The sequence below is a fragment of the Mirounga leonina genome, unplaced genomic scaffold (genome assembly GCF_011800145.1).
Source record: "Mirounga leonina isolate KUSES-001 unplaced genomic scaffold, KU_Mleo_1.0 Mir_91, whole genome shotgun sequence".
Classification (NCBI taxonomy): Eukaryota; Metazoa; Chordata; class Mammalia; order Carnivora; family Phocidae; genus Mirounga; species Mirounga leonina.
The window spans coordinates 44,893,996-44,907,295 of NW_023270839.1; the positions used below are offsets into that span (position 1 = coordinate 44,893,996).

Here is a 13,300-nt window from a genome sequence, read left to right on the forward strand (position 1 = left end):
CTTTATTCACATTGTTATCGTCATTCCATCTCCTGATTCCAATTGTATCCCATGAAATTGTTTATTATCATATACTGTTGCGGAGTCTGGCAATTCTGCCTGACTCTCAACAGCATGATGACCTATGGTAAGGGCCTTGGAACTTGATTTTGCCTTGACTTTTTACTGTAGAGGCCCGGGATGGCATGGAAGGAGGACCCAGACGTATGTCTGGCACATGGTGAACGTGGAATAAACTTTTGTTCCCTCCTTCCCTTTCTCTTCCTCCCCACCCAAAAGTTCTGTATATTTGATCAGCCCCCAAACATGCTGAGCCACTTTGAAACTGTGGCTTTGGTTCTTTGCACACACAGTAAAGTCACTAACCTTTTTAAATGGAAATGAAAACAAAGGCTGTTAGAAAGCAGTTTCCCTTCCCGGGTCACCAGCTTTCCCTTGCAGAAGAATAAGCAGTGCTGGGCTGAGACCGCTGGCTGGCCCGCTGGGACCAGACCAGAGGCCCCAGGTCCCGGGCAGGCGCCTCCAGCTGGGTGCAGACCCAGCTCTCCAGCCAGGAGGGGGGCGCCTGGCCTGTTGGCTGCTCTGAGTTCTGCAGCTCCTGGGTGTATCTTGGTTTCAGGGATTCCAATGGTAAGAAAGCCAGGATCCTCTCCAGATGGAAGACCACCAGCCCTGAAGGTGACCGTGATGCTGTAGCTCTTGGCTCGCGAGTGTGCTTTTGCTGTGTGTCTTGGACAGAAGGCCTGTCTTGAGTAGACGTCTGTTTGTGTTGTTTAGAGGATAATGGTGCATAACCACGTGTGCTTTCTGGCCTGGGGTCTGGCAGGATGTGAAAGGAGGCAGCCACTATCCTTTGGCCAGTGAGACTTTTCATTTTGCATTGGCTGGGGGCTGGTATTCTTCCTGTGCTTTAAGAGCTTACTCTTTGGTTTACAGACAAGTGATCTTGGAACCAGGGGCATGGGTGTTGAGTCCTGACTTTGCACGAACTTGCCGGATGACCTCCAGCCATACCTTCTCCATTTCTGGGGTCACTCATTCTTTGTTCCTAAGTGCATGGTGACAACCTAGACCATTTTGGAGGGCTCTTTTCTCAGTTGAGATATGAGGGGAGCCTGGACTTTCATTCTCACCGAGCATCAATAAGACATCCCTCCCTCTCCCCACTGGGGTGTTCAGAGATGGCCTAGTGGGGAGTTAGGACTCTTTTTTTTTTTTTGTAGTTTTTAATTTTATTATATTATGTTAGTCACCATACAATACATCATTAGTTTTTGATGTAGTGATCCACGATCCATTGTTTTCATATAACACCCAGTGCTCCATGCAGTACGTGCCCTCCTTAATACCCATCACTGGGCTAACCCCTCCCCCCTCCCCCCTCCCCTCTAGAACCCTGTTTGTTTCTCAGGTCCATAGTCTCTCATGGTTCATCTCTCCCTCCAATTCCCCCCCCCATTTTTCCCTTCCTTCTCCTAATGTCCTCCATGTTATTCCTTATGTTCCACAAATAAGTGAAACCATATGATAATTGACTTTCTCTGCTTGACTTATTTCACTTAGCATAATCTCCTCCAGTCCCATCCATGTTGATGTAAAAGTTGGGTATTCATCTTTTCTGATGGCTGAGTAATATTCCATTGTATATATGGACCACATCTTCTTTATCCATTCATCTGTTGAAGGGCATCTCAGCTCTTTCCACAGTTTGGCTATTGCAGATATTGCTGCTATGAATATTGGAGTGCATATGGCCCTTCTTTTCACTACATCTGTGTCTTTGGGGTAAATACCCAGTAGTGCAATTGCTGGGTCATAGGGTAGCTCTATTTTTAAATTTTTGAGGCACCTCCACACTGTTTTCCAAAGTGGCTGTACCAACTTGCATTCCCACCAACAGTGTAAGAGGGTTTCCCTTTCTCCACAACCTCTCCAACATTTGTTGTTTCTTTCCCTGTCCATTTTGGCCATTCTAACTGGTGTAAGGTGGTATCTCAGTGTGGTTTTGATTTGGATTTCCCTGATGGCTAATGATGATGAACATTTTTTCATGTGTCTGTTAGCCATTTGTATGTCTTCTTCAGAGAAGTGTCTTTTCATATCTTCTGCCCACTTTTTGACTTGATTATTTGTTTTTTGGGTGTTGAGTTTGAGAAGTTCTTTATAGATCTTGGATACCAGCCCTTTATCTGTAGTGTCATTTGCAAATATCTTCTCCCATTCCGTGGGTTGCCTCTTTGTTTTGTTGACTATTTCCTTTGCTGTGCAGAAGCTTTTTATCTTGATGAAGTCCCAAAAGTTCATTTTTGCTTTTGTTTCACTAGCTTTTGGAGATGTATCTTGAAAGAAGTTGCTGTGGCCGATGTCAAAGAGGTTACTGCCTATGTTCTCTTCTAGGATTTGGATGGATTCCTGTCTCACATTGAGGTCTTTCATCCACTTTGAGTTTATCTTTGTGAGTGGTGTTAGAGAATGGTCGAGTTTCATTCTTCTGCATGTGGCTGTCCAATTTTCCCAGCACCATTTATTGAAGAGACTGTCTTTTTTCCATTGCATGTTTTTTCCTGCTTTGTCAAAGATTATTTGACCATAGAGTTGAGGGTCCATATCTGGCCGCTCTATTCTGTTCCATTGGTCTATGTGTCTGTTTTTGTGCCAGTACCATGCTGTCTTGGTGATCACAGCTTTGTAATATAGCTTGAAATCGGGCAACGTGATGCCCCCAGCTTTGTTTTTCTTTTTCAACATTGCCTTGGCGATTCGGGGTCTTTTCTGATTCCATACAAATTTTAGGATTGTTTGTTCCAGCACTTTGAAAAATGTCACTGGAATTTTGATCGGGATGGTACTGAAGGTATAGATTGCTCTGGGTAGCATAGACATTTTAACAATGTTTATTCTTCCGATCCATGAGCGTGGAATATTTTTCCATCTTTTTGTGTCTTCTTCAATTTCTTTCATGAGTGTTTTGTAGTTCCTAGAGTATAGATCCTTTACCTCTTTGGTTAGGTTTATTCCGAGGTATCTTACAGTTTTTGGTGCTATTGTAAATGGAATTGTTTCTTTAATTTCTCTTTCTACAGTTGCATTGTTAGTGTATAAGAAAGCAACTAATTTCTGTGCATTGATTTTGTATCCTGCCACATTACTGAATTGCTGGATGAGTTCTAGTAATTTGGGGGTGGAGTCTTTTGGGTTTTCCACATAAAGTATCATGTCGTCTGCGAAAAGAGAGAGTTTGACTTCTTCTTTGCCAATTTGAATACCTTTTATTTCTTTTTGTTGTCTGATTGCTGTTGCTAGGACTTCTAGGGAGTCAGGACTCTTAACACCACCCAGTAGTAAGGAGGCTATTTATCCCCCTTTCCCTCCCACCAGTGGTGCCAGTGGAGGCCATATGAGGCACGGTAGTGAGGCATTCCTACCCCTTCCAGCCAGGGAAGTATCAATGGGACCTGCTGGAGAGCTGAACTCCTATCCCTGCTCAGTAGTTATGATGGGTCTTCCCTCCCCCTGCCAATGTCAGTGAAGGCCAAGTGGCAAATCTGGGCTTCCCTCTCCCCCGGCCATAATGGTAGGTTTACATAAGATCTAGAGCCTCATAACACGATACCTAAAACATCCAGGTTTTGATTGAACATTACTCATCATACCAAGAACCAGGAAGAGCTCCAACTGAATGAGAAAGGACAATCAAGGCCAACACCAAGATGATGGAGACGTGAGAATTATCTGGCAAAGCTTTTAGAGCGGCTGTCATAAAATACTTCAGTGAGCAACTATGAACGTGCTTGAGACAAATGAGGAAAAAACAGAAAGTCTCAGAAAAAAAGAGCAGACATAAAGGAGAACCAAATGACAGCTTTTGAATTGAAAAATATAACTGAAATAAAATCTCATGGAGATGATGGAGGAAAAAATCAGTGAATTTGAAGCTGTAACAATAAAAATTACCAGATCTGAGCAACAGAGCGAAAACAGACTGGGGGAGGGGAAATAAAGGACAGATCCTTAGGAAGCTGTAGGACTATAATAATGTCTCTGAAATCCTAAGACAGAAGAAAGAAGGTGGGACTGAAAAATACTTAGTGAACTAAAACTTCCTGGGGTTAGGCTAAGATACAAACCCACAGAATCAGGAGGCTTTAGTGAATCCCCAACAGGATAAACCCAAAGAAATCCGTACCGTGGTACATCATAATCAAACTTCTAAAAATAATTTTGCAAAAAAAGAATGTGGTAGGAGGAATCGGTCTGCCAGGTTTCAAGACCTCTATAGCTACACAAATTCAGACCGTGTGGTGTTAGCAATGGGTCGGGCACATAGGTCAGTGGCACAGAATAGAGAACCCAGAAACATGCCCATCTGATTGCTGACAAAGGTTCACAGGGAAATCAGGGACACAGTGTAATGATCTCAGTGATGAGCGGGATGATGGAGTGGGGAGGAAAGAGTCCTGAGATAATAATCAGAGAGGTCAGAGTCCTTCCCCCGCATGCACAGCTCATTTGTGGAAGCTGTTATTGTTGATATTTTTCTTGTCCTGGTTTGGGTCACAAGGAGCGTCAACAAAGCAGACACAAGAGACAGGAAGAGAACAGATTTGCACAGCCATTGAAGCTGGAGAAAAGGGGTATGGTAACAGTTTCATTCTGCTACACCTAATTGCCTTGTATTGTCCCCCTTGACCTCTGTGTGACCTTTGACTCCACTGACTTGCTTCTCTTGGTTTCCTTAAGTATATTTCCTAATTCATGACATGGCTGTCTGTTTCACATTATCATAATCTTTTAATCACAGCACCTGATTTCGGCTTTACCTAATACCAGCCCATCACAGAATTGTGTAAAGGAAGTAAGACTAATTTGCTAGGCTTCTGCTTCTTTCTGGGAGGATATATGGAGCCTCTTGGCATACACGGTACAGCAGTGATTGCTACAAATCATTGACTAGATTTCTATCACTTAAAAAAATAATAACATAATTCGAATGTCAATGCAGAAGTCCCAAGAGCCAAGCAAACAAAATGGCAAATCCTTTCCCCTGATGTTCGGAAGCACCAAGGGCAGAGCGTGAGGCTGGCTGATTTATGGCGGCCGAGGAGTACTGAGCCAGGACGTGTTCTGGCCGGGCAAGTGCGTGCGGGCACTGAGGAAATCTCCGGGAGCCGAGGCCAAAGCCGCCCTGCAACGAGCAGGGCAGAGCACAACCTCACCCACGGCAGCACCCCCGGCTAGGACCCATGCTGCGGCCTGCGTGTTGTGCACTGGGTCAGCGTGAACACGAGCAGCTTTCCTGGAAACGTGTCTATGATGTAGCGTGTTAGGAGGCCCGGGAGACAGCTATGCAGTGGCCTAGGTTCAGATCCTGTTGCTCACTTACTAGTTCTGGGACTGCGGACAAACTGCTTCACAGCTAACAGCCTCAGCTTCCTTTTCTGTAAAATGGGGAGATCGAGGGCACCTACCTCCTAGGTTGTCTTGAGAACATATATAAATGTGCCTAATTTTTTTTTTTAAAGATTTATTTATTTATTTGAGAGAGCGAGAATGAGAGAGAGAGAGTACATGAGAGGGGGGAGGGTCAGAGGGAGAAGCAGGCTCCTCGCTGAGCAGGGAGCCCGATGCGGGACTCGATCCCGGGACTCTGGGATCATGAGCTGAGCCGAAGGCAGTCGCTTAACCAACTGAGCCACCCAGGCGCCCCAAACGTGCCTAATTTTATAGAAAACTTTTTTCCTGAAAGAAGACCACATGCACTGTGTTCCTCCCAGCCCTGAAGTCTCGCCTGGGCCCATTTTGTAGATGAACGTGGCACTTGCCCTCTACGAATCTGTTCTTTTACTGTTAGTGCTTCTGGTACACCCTTCTTCCCCGATACGTGTGTGCACGTGCACACACACACGCACATGTGCATACACGCACACGCACAGATGCACACACTGCTTGCTGGAGTGGCAAGAGGTCATTTGCAGGTGGCAGGACCTGAGTTTGTATCAGAAGGAAAGGAGGTGGAGCAGGAGGTTGGCTCAGCCTGAGCCAAAGCTGCCGTTAGTCCCATGGCCACCTGCCTTTGACCAAGCTGGTTTTTGAAATGAGCTGGCTCAGCATCCTGGGAGAGGGCCCGGGCCACAAATCTGTGGTTCCCATGCAGAGCTCAGTTGTGGGAGTCTGATCTTGTTTCCTTTGATAACTACAACCTAGGGATCACAAACTGCTTTTGGCAGAGGGTGCTGGGGAAAGATTGAGTCCTCAGACTGGGGAGGAGGGCTGGGGCTGTCTCTGGGTGTTTTTGATCCCTAGATAGGGTGGCCAGCAGCCCATCACAGCTGTTGATTTGCATGTTGGAGGCTTCTGGAGGGGGCCGGAGAATATCATCAATAGTGTAAATTTCAGAAAGCGTTAGCAATTATTGTGGAAGCAGAGTGGCTGTTCAGAGGCTGGGCTGGACAACGGTACCTGGACAATGGAAACACTGGAGACACAGTATGATCGTTTTGGAGAGAAGGCCCTCCGAGGGAGACTAAATGTAAATTCTCTCTGTCATCAAGGAGCCCCTACTGTGCCCCAGGCGCTGTTCTAGGCTTCAGGAACATAAAAAACAAGCCTTTTAGAAGAGTCTTTACTCTTCTGTTGTCTTGTGTTATGGGGGTTCAAAGACAAACTTGAATCACAGTGATACACTGTGACAATTGCTAGATCGGCATTCTGCTGGAGACTTACAGGGAAGTAAAGACATTTAACAGGGTTTATCGAGTGCTGTAAATCAAATGACCAAGTAATATTTGGGGAAGAGAAAAGGTCTTTCTCCAGATGCATTTCTGCCTTTGATCCGTAGTATCGTGTCATTTGAAACTGAAAAAACAACTTTGTACAGAAGCAGGAACAAACGGCTCATTTATTTTAAGTATCTTGCCTTCCCGATTTTTCTGACCTTGAATATTCTCCTTAGTTACCTGGGAAACATTTTTTTTAGGACTGAAAACAAAGGTAAACCACATCAGTGTTAATGACCATGAAAATGATGCAATTCGTATTGAAATCCTTAACTCATCTGTGCTGATTACCAATTCCTCCAGGTAAGAAAGGAGAGGTAGGTGTTTTCTTAATTGAGTAACCAAGCCTGCTGTAATGTGTTTGCTTGAAAGTATCCGGGGAGTTTCAATGGCTCTTCATACATTTTCCCTAAATTGGATTCTATGGGTTTGCAGGTTGCTCTGGGTAAGCCAGCCAGTTTGCAGAATGGAGGCTCGTTGGGAAGAAATGAATCATGTGGCTGAGTTTGCCTATGACAGAGAAGAAAGGACAAGCCCTGCAAGGGGGTAGGACACAAGAGGGAGCACAGAAGATGGGGAGGGGAATGTTTTTCTGACTGGCTTCGCTCAGCTGGAAGAGGCTAGAAATGTGACCTGGCCGGGGACTCCTCGGGTCTTGGCCTGGAATACCTTGCTGCCTGGGGCCGGATTTCCTGCAAGGGCTTTGGGGTGTGATGACAGCCACCGGAGGGCTTGGGAAGGTCGGCCCCTCTGGAGGCAGCACGGGTCTGTGGTGGGTCAGCACCTTCCTTCTGGTTCTAGGGCAGTCTGCAGCCACTGATAAGTATCAGCAAGAGCAGAGAGAAATCAGATGTGGGCCCTGTTTTCTTTTTTCTTTCTTTTTTTTTTTTTTAAGATTTATTTATTTGAGAGAGCGAGAATGAGAGAGAGAGAGTACATGAGAGGGGGGGAGGGTTAGAGGGAGAAGCAGGCTCCCTGCCGAGCAGGGAGCCCGATGCGGGACTTGATCCCGGGACTCCAGGATCATGACCTGAGCCGAAGGCAGTCGCTTAACCAACTGAGCCACCCAGGCGCCCCGGGCCCTGTTTTCTAAGAAGTCATCTTCTTAGACGTGACTTAGACGTGAAAGTCACACGTCTCTGCTCTGATCATTTAAGCCAGCCCGGTCTGGATGAGGGTAGAAGACAGTGTCAAATGATGATCTAGTGCATAAAATCTGGGCTCGGGCTGCCTGGATTTAAATCCTAACTCCCTTACCTACTCACTGGGTGGCTTGGAAAAGTGACTTAACTTCTCTGTACCTCCATTTCCCAATGGTACTCCCTTCATGAGACTGTTGTGAGGATGAAATGAGATAATGTATGTCAAGCATGGAGAATGCCATTTGGCACATGGTAGCCAGTCAGTAGATGTTTGCTAATATCCTCAGCCTCATGATTATTATTATCTGAAATAATAGATTATTAAGTCACTCATCTTGGCTCACTTTGCTCTAGACGGTATTCATGGCACAGTAAACAATCATGTCCTGAAGTGTTTCATCTGCCAGCAAATCTGTGAGGCACACCCAATCCCTTAGGAGAGCATCCATCCATCCATCCATCCATCCATCTATCCATCCATCCATTCATTTATTTACTAAATGTCTAGCTAAGCATGAATCTCTGCTAGGTGGGAGGCAGTGAGTCTAATAGCATGAAAAGAGGACCAGCTCTGGTGTCGGTGATCTGTGCTCAAGTCCCAGGCCTACCCTCCACCCACCGTGTGGCCTCAGGTTTGTTGTGAGGATTAAATCATATGATTCATGTCCCATATCTGGTGCTTAGTAAAAGCTAGTTTCTGACTCTTCTTCCCCTTGACTGATAATGGAAGACAGTCATGGGTTGAACACTGATGTTGGGAGCCTACATCCTGGTACTTTTGTCCACAGACAACTGGAATGTCAGGTAGGGGGCACTGCAAACAGCCGGCCACGGCTCTGTGGGAAGAAAATTGGCAGAAATGGTGGCAGAGCAAGAAAAGGTGTTGGTGATGTTGGTAAAGACAGGGTAGGGCGGAACGTAGGCCCGGTGTGGAGGCTCTCGTTCTGTCAGGACCTTCAGGGGGTGGCTTTCATAAAGGAAAGGGCAGGTTCTGAGACTTGCCCCCACCACATGGTACTGGGTGCTGATTTGGGGTCTGGAACTGCCTCCTAAAATCTCTGGTCCTCATTCTTGTGGCGGTGTATCTCTTCCACCGCCCCAGGGAGTGTGGCTTTTGTCTGCGCGGTTGGTTGCTTTACATTATGGGAGTTCCAGAGGGAGAAGGCTGAGTGTGGGGGGAAGGCGGGGAGGTGGAACTGGACCCTGGAGTTGGGGTGTGGCCTCAGGGTGGGCCTCTCGGAACCCACACACAAGAGGCTGAGCAGATCCTTCACTTCCAGGGTACGCGGAAATCGGGTGGGTTTTTCCAGGAGTTCTGGTCAGGCCATGAGGAGAAGGGGCAGGAAAGATCCTCAGAGGTGGGCCTGTGGGGAAGGGGCAGCAGGATAGTGCCATTGTCCAGGGCACAGTGGCCTCTTCTGGGGTTGGGAGGTGTTTTCTGCCCTGGGTTGGACCTCTCATGGCTCCTCTTTCTGTCTCCACCATACTGAGCCTTGCAACCCCCTGCCTCTTCCACCTGGTGTGTGGGGACTGTGCCGTGAGCCTGACCTGAACCAGGTGACTGTTCAGCCTTCCTGCAGATTTTTGTGGAAAGGAGACAGGGTCGGGCCTCCATCCCCCAGGGAGCATATGTTCTAACAGAAACTAGATTGTTGGATTTTTTGATCACTGTCAAGAAAAGTTATAAATCAACAGAAGCAAACCTCAAAGAGCAGAATGGGCTCCACAGATAGCATGTTTACTCAACTTGCTAGCTTGGCACAGTATTGCCAGATGAATTTTCAGGAAACCTCACTTTCTTCAAACCTCCCTGGTCCAGAACCTACAACGGCTCTTTCTCGGCCTCTCATCAGAATTCTCCTGGTGCGGCTTTTCGGGGCATTGGATAATGTGGCTTTGCCTCATCTTCATGATTTTATTCCCCCTGGTCAGGCAGAACCCTGCCAGGCCTTCTGGTCTTCCTGAGCAAGGGCATTTAAACAATTCCGTGAGCCGTAGCGAGACATGGTTACCCTCCCTGTGTGCGATGGACACCAGTGCATTTCTCTGCTCTTTCGTTCTTTTCTCTTTCATCTTAAAAAGTGCAGATTATGGGGCACCTGGGTAGCTCGTTTGGTTAAGCCTCAGACTCTTGATTTTGGTTTGGGTTGTGATCTCAGGGTTGTGAGATTGAGCCTTGGGTTGGGCTCCCCCCTTGGTGGGGAGTCTGCTTGAGATTCTCTCTCTCCCTCTGCCCCTCATGCCCCTAAAATAAATAAATAAATCGTTAAAAAAACAAGTGCAAGTTATGACCCACAAAATTGATTTCATGACAGACTAAGGGGTTGTGACCCACTTTGAAAAGCAGAACGGATTTAGCACAATAGTAATCATAGACGCACAAGTGAACAGCAGGAAATAGCAGAGCTGCTCCCAGCTCTTCCGGACAAGCTCGTCAACCATATCGTGAGATAAAAGTAGTGAATCAAGTCTGATTAAGAAGTTGGTCAAACGATGGACTCTGAAAAACAAACTGAGGGTTCTAGAGGGGAGGGGGGTGGGAGGATGGGTTAGCCTGGTGGTGGGTATTGAGGAGGGCACGTTCTGCATGGAGCACTGGGTGTTATGCACAAACAATGAATCATGGAACACTACATCTAAAACTAATGATGTAATGTATGGGGATTAACATAACAATAAAAAAATTTATAAAAAAAAAAGAAGTTGGTCAAAAAACATTCTAGGCTAGTGGCTTCCAAAAAGTTGTTTTGATTGCACCCTCCATCAGTAAAAAATGTTTACACATATAAGTCCCGTGTACTGTTTGGTTATCCTTTTTAACCAATGTATGATGTGACCACATAAAACATACACACCAAATACACATCTTCAAAGGATGAGATTGGGACGCCTGGGTGGCTCAGCCCATTAAGTTTCTGACTCTCGATTTCGGCTCAGGTCGTGATCTCAGGATTGTGAGATGGGGCCCCACATTTGGCTTCATGCTGGGTGTGGAGTCTGCTTGGGATTCTTTCTCTCCCTCGCCCCCCCCACCCCACTCACACATGCTCTCTCTCTCTCAAAATAAAAGGATAAGATAAAGATGAAAGAAACCCTATTTTAAGATGACATGCTGATCATGATGGCTTCATTCTATTATCAGCAAATATCTGAAGGCAAAATACACAGAGAGGACGGGGTCCATGGTTCTTCACAGTGGCTATAAGTCTATTTTCAAATTGTGTCGATAATGTAAGCTGTTTTTCTGGTTGACTTCTTGTCAGATTTGGAAACCATTGCTTTGCAGCACACCTCCTTTCTTCAGCATTGCCCTTCCTTCCCTGACAAAGCCAGAAAAGCTCAGCTGGTACCTTGTTTTGCTACTTCCATCCACCGGAAATCTGGGGGGAGTCATCACTAGCACTTCTCTTTCCCTCATGCCCTTGGCCATTCATTTACCCCATCCTGGGGATTTATAGCTCTCGATAGGGGGTCAGGTCCTCCCACATTCGCCTTCCATTGCCATGTTGTGCCACACTGCTTCCTTCTTCCTCCCATGCCTGCGCACACGGGGCTCCCTCCTTCTGCGATGTCCCCCTCCGCACCGGCTGACACCTGCTTACCCATCAAGCCCCGGTATAACGGTCACTTACTCAGAGGGACCCTTCCCTGACCACTGCCCGGTATACTTTCTGAGGCACCTTACACTTCTTTCCTGGTGCTTATCACAATTGTCATTTTACTTCTGTTTCAGTTTGTTTAAAGTGTATAGTCCTCCAGCATCTAGACTCGAAGTTCCCTGGGGAAAGAGATCATGGCTGTGGTGTCGTGTGTGTGTGTGTGTGTGTGTGTTTGTCTAGCACCCAGTTCATGCAATCTTAACAAATATTTAATACTCAGAACAACCCTATGGGTAGTTCCAAACAGGATCCACACTTTACAGATGAGGAAATTGAGAGACAAGAGTGATAATGCCAAAGGTCAGCTGGTCATGAATGAGCATGTTGGTCTCACACCTAGGTCGTGCGGGTTACACTTTTACCAGATGCTCGGGACTGTTCCTTCATAACCTGCATATACTAAAGGCTGATTTTACGTCCCATCTTCCTTGCTGATGTCTGACCAGCCCTCTATAGTGATTCTTCTTCTTTTGAACTAGCTTGATTTGTGCGTGGGGTCTCTGTATAATACTATTTACGCTGTGCTGTTCTAGATAACACTGTCCTTTTCTCAGACAATTCCATGTCCCTAAATCTTATCCACCAAAGCTAGATTATAAAGCCAGACCCAGCACTGACTCATCCTTTTCTTGAATCTCATAGTAAGTAAATAATTATTGATTAGTTGATTATTACTAGGAGCTCGGCAAAGATTTTGTCCTCCTCCCAAGTCAAATCCTATCTTCGCATATACCCACTGTCCCTCCAAGAGCAAGACAATGCCTTGGATTCAGAGGAGTTTTAACTGTTCCAATTTACACTTGTTGGCCTTCTTCCTGGTGGATCTCAGTGTAACTTCTGGCTGAGACCCAAGACTTTGAGGGTCTTCAATACCATGAGTAATTTCATGAGTTGCTGATGGCTAATTAGAGGTGATTACGGTTAAGAGGCTTTACTTTCTTAATAGCCCCAGAAAGGGCTGGTGGTGACTTTTAAAATCTTGATTATTTTTTCCTAGAAATAGAATGTTCTGATTCTCATTACTGTCTTTCCTTAAGTCCTTATAATTTATCTCCCTCTCCCCTCCACCCCCCACTCTCTTTCTAGTAGGAAGGAAATTTGAAGTCCTGGGAAGAATGTGGAAACCAGTGATTTTGGAAAACTGGCTTTATTGGAGAGGACCCCGGGGCACGCCTTGAAACCTTGCTTCATTTAGATGCCTTTCCCTGAAAGGAGGTATAGGAGGAGGGGAGGCCAGGCCATAGGTTTTCTGCCCAAGTTCTATTAGATTCCAACCAAGCCTCTCCTCCCATCCCAGGCTTTCTGATGCTGTTTATAATTTACCTTTGAAACTGTTGGCTCATTTGACAGTGTTCAGACATTCTGTTCAGTAAAGGCTTCTGAGTAAAGGGGTATTTGCCGGTGAGGGGTTCTGCCGTCCTGTTTTTACTGTGATCACACATTTGAAGCGTCGCTTGACCTCTACTCACATCGATATCAGCAGAGCGACTTGGGGACGGATGTCGCTTGGTGCCAGGCACTGGGCTGAGCACAGCACATGGGCGTCTGCTCACTGATTCCCCACCACTGTGGCAGTTCCTCAGGCTGCGTTTTTAAGCAGTGTCATTGAGATATAATTTACATAGCATACCCTTCACCGATTTAACATCTACGATTGAATGGTTGTTAATACATTCACAGGATTGTGTGGCCGTCACAACAGTGTAATTGGAGAACATTTTTG

At 46.2% G+C, this 13,300-nt stretch overlaps 1 protein-coding gene across 1 annotated transcript in view; it reads left to right on the forward strand.

The window, feature by feature from the left end:
- The window catches only part of THSD4 (thrombospondin type 1 domain containing 4), a 574,978-nt gene that overhangs the window by 11,295 nt on the left and 550,383 nt on the right, over positions 1–13,300 (forward strand). Inside the window, exon 2 of the mRNA XM_034994843.1 lies at positions 6,977–7,093. The gene's annotated coding sequence lies outside the window, so the exon portion shown is untranslated. The remainder of the gene's footprint in view (positions 1–6,976; positions 7,094–13,300) is intronic.